The 3939-nt window shown below is 45.2% G+C and overlaps 1 pseudogene across 1 annotated transcript; it reads left to right on the forward strand.

The window, feature by feature from the left end:
- The first annotated feature begins 1866 nt into the window (after window positions 1-1866).
- LOC116634593 lies at window positions 1867-3145 on the forward strand (annotated as a pseudogene). Its single transcript, XR_004300003.1, has one exon. The product of XR_004300003.1 is annotated as a 60S ribosomal protein L4-like (transcript).
- Window positions 3146-3939: the final 794 nt, after the last annotated feature.

Consider the following 3939-nt stretch of genomic DNA (forward strand, 5'->3'; position numbering starts at 1 on the left):
TTACTGGGCAATCTTCCCTTAGAGCTCCCTGTCAAGTTGGATGGGACTTTGTCGTACCTGCATCACATTGGGAGGTATCTGCCAAATTCTGCTTCCTTCCCCCTTTCCTCACATGGAGGTCAGACTAACGTTGAGATCTGAAGGCTTTCACTGCCCAGTCTTGCTTTGTCTCCTTCAGTCTTTCACAGGCTTGCCCCAAATAAACCTCTTACATTCTTAACTTGGCCTCTGCTGCCTGAAGGACCTGAACTGACAGAGTGACCAATCTGATGTTCTTCAGATCTCCTGCCACAGGGAGCATAGTTGATTGACAGCCTCAGCCACCGCCCCTCTGGGCCCACCACTGCAATCCTGCTGAGGCCACATTCCTCCAGGCTGCTCCCAGATATGCAGAGCAAGCTAGGGGAGTGATACAGAACCCCTCTGACGGGTGATTTTGGCTTGAGGACTCCCCAGCAGCCTGGCCAAACCTTCCATGAATGGTGCCAGAGTCTGGGACTCTTCTTCCCCTGTCCTCCTTCCATCCCTTCTCCCTTTCACAAGTGTCAGAGACTTCCTTGGGTCCCTCTCCTTTATCCTTCATAGACACGTCCCCAATAAATCTGTTCTGCTTCTTGGAGAACCTGAACTAACAGAAGTGGTACTGGGAGTACGGGTGTCAGGTCTAGCAAATAAAAATACATGATTCCACCAGTCACACTTGAGTTTTAGACTGATAATAAATTTTTAAAGCATAAGCATATCCCAAATATTGCATGGAATATAGTTATACTAAAAAAATTCATCGTTAATCTGAAATTCAAATTTACCTGAGTGTTTCGTATTTTATCTGGCAACCTTAGACAGGAGTAATCCAAGGAAACAGGCATTAAGATAAATTCATGCACATCCTGGTGGGCAGAGAGGACACTGTGTTCCACATACCCGAGCAGGGCACAACTGCTAAAGATTTCGTTGGTGGTGACCTGGGAAAACGTCCTGGCAGGAGTGAAGGCCCATATAGGTGTGATGATGTAGGCCCTTGGAAGATGTGGATGGAAGAGTGCCTACAAGGACAGTGGGGATGGCTGGTTACTGCTGGGTTGCACTGATGCTCTGCAAGGGACAGTGAGAAATTGAAGGCCAGTAACAACCAGCTAAAGGGTTACTTGAGAGCCAGAGGACCTCTTGGGTAGCCAAAGAGTGGCCTTTTTCTCCTATAGAGGAAGAGCAAACAGAGCCAAGCAGCATCCTGAGGACTGAAGTGTTGAGTCACAGAGCTCCAGTCACAATGCTTAAATGTTCAGTCCAGGCAGGTTGGTTATGCTGCTTGGCTGAGAAAAGCTGGGACTCTGAAATATGGGATAGAAACATCTGGATGGCCCCCCCACCCAGTTAGAGTGAGTGGCCGCTCACAGAGGCCAGGTAATAAATGGAGACCAGGCTATAGTCCAGCTCACCATGGACCCACTGGGTCTGCAGTGGCCACCTCCCCTGATGTCGAGCATGTCATTGGAACTGACGTACTTGGCAGTTGGAGTAATCTCCACGCTGGATCCTTGGACTGACTGCGGGTTAAGAATTCTCAGAGTAAGCATGGCCAAGTGGAAACCCTTGAGATGGCTCCCTCCCCATGGACTGAGGTCATGAATCCAAAATACCACACCCCAGGGCATGAAGTGGAGATTAGTGCCACTATTAAAGAATAGTTTCCCATAGTCCTGGATTGATCCTAGCTCCCTGGAGTACATGAAGTCCCCTGGGCAAGTGTGAGTGTGGGACGTTTCCACTGATGGCCAGGTCCGACCCAGATCCAGATGAGCCCTTGGCAGCCCCAGGCTGCCAAACCCTGTAAGTTTTGCTTAAAAAAATAATAAACTCGGAGCGTGGCCCTCTCCTCTCCCCGCGATGGCGTGTGCTCGTCCATTGATATCTGTGTACTCCAAAAAGGGGGAATCATCTGGCAAAAATGTTACTTTGCCTGCTGTGTTCAAGGCTCCCATTCTACCTGATATCGTGAACTTTGTTCACACCAACTTGCGCAAAAACAACAGCCATATGCTGTCAGTGAATTAGCAGGTCATCAAACCCGTGCTGAGTCTTGGGGTACTGGCAGAGCTGTGGCTTGAATTCCCAGAGTTCGAGGCGGAGGGACTCACTGTTCTGGCCAGGGTACTTTTGGAAATGTGTGTTGTGGGGGCCGCGTGTTTGCACCAACCAAAACCCGGTGCCGTTGGCATCGCAGAGTGAATACAACACAGAAGCGATATGCCATCTTCTCTGCCCAGGCTGCCTCAGCCTTACCAGTGCTGGTCATGGCTAAAGGTCATCGTATTGAGGAAGTTCCTGAACTTCCTTTGGTGGTTGAAGATAAAGTTGAAGGCTACAAGAGGACCAAGGAGGCTGTTTTGCTTCTTAAGAAACTAAAAGCCTGGAATGATATCAAAAAGGTCTATGCATCTCAGCGAATGAGAGCTGGCAAGGGCAAAATGAGAAACCATCGTTGTATCCAGCGCAGGGGACCCTGCATCATCTACAGTGAAGACAACGGTATCATTAAGGCCTTCAGAAACATCCCTGGAATTACTTTACTTAATGTAAGCAAACTGAACATTTTGAAACTTGCTCCTGGTGGGCATGTGGGACGTTTCTGCATTCGGACTGAAAGTGCTTTCCGCAAGTTAGACGATCTGTATGGCACTTGGCGTAAGGCTGCCTCCCTCAAGAGTAACTACAACCTTCCCATGTATAAGATGCTTAGTACAGACCTTAGCAGAATTTTGAAAAGTCCAGAGATCCAAAGAGCCCTCCGAGCACCACGCAAGAAGATTCATCGCAGAGTCCTGAAGAAGAATCCACTGAAGAACCTGAGAATCATGTTGAAGCTAAACCCATATGCAAAGACCATGCGCCGGAATACCATTCTTCGCCAGGCCAAGAATCACAAACTCCGGATGGATAAGGCGGCAGCAGCCTTAGAAGCCAAATCAGATGAGAAGGGGGTTCCAGGCAAGAAGCCTGTGGTAGGGAAGAAAGGAAAGAAGGCTGTTGGTGTGAAGAAGCAGAAGAAACCTGTGGTGGGGAAAAGGCTGCAGCTACCAAGAAACCAGCAGCTGACAAGAAGCCTGCAGAAAAGAAACCCACTGCGGAGAAGCCTGCTGCCTAAAAACTTACGTTTATTCTAAAAGTCAAATCATTTTGGACAGCTAATTTTGAATAAAGACCTGATCAAAGCCAAAAAAAATAAATAAATAAACTCACCCTCAGAAGCATGTAAAATGGAGATCCTTAATGCAGTTAGTAATTTGAGTTTCCTGAATAGGCCATTTTTTTTAAATGCAGAAGACTCTTAGAAGATGTACAGAGACATTTAATTCTATTATCCCCAAGATTTCATTAGAAAAAGATAAAACAGATTTTTTATACAACCTTAATTAACCTAAAATGATGATTAGAAAGGTCATATATTTCCATTTATTAAATGTTTTCTGTGAACAGGCTGACCTGCAAATTTCTGTCTCTGAAGATACAGACAAAATTAAATGTTTTATTGAACTGAATTAAAGATGACTTCATAATCAGGGAAGAGAGATTCATAAAAGCTTTTATCACACGTGATTTGCCAACATGTGGTATCTTTTCTCAAATTGATTTTTCAGAGGCATTAGACTTTATTGAGGCAATGCCAAACTTAACAGAATTTTTATCCATATCTTTCAGAAAAACCCAGACCTTTATGGTTCATCTGGAAGTGGAAAATTACACTATAATTCTCCATAGTTCAGTGAATAGTTTAAAAAAAAAAAGCACATTAATACAACCTCTAGTATACCTTCCCCTGCTAAAAAGCCATCAAAAGTAAATACGTAAGGTGAAAATATACATAGGTAAGAATTTTCAACTTTGTTAGTACAGTATTTAATGTTACAATGACCTAATCCAACAAAATTAGGATTCGGC

The sequence above is a fragment of the Phoca vitulina genome, unplaced genomic scaffold (genome assembly GCF_004348235.1).
Source record: "Phoca vitulina isolate PV1807 unplaced genomic scaffold, GSC_HSeal_1.0 scaffold9, whole genome shotgun sequence".
Classification (NCBI taxonomy): domain Eukaryota; kingdom Metazoa; phylum Chordata; class Mammalia; order Carnivora; family Phocidae; genus Phoca; species Phoca vitulina.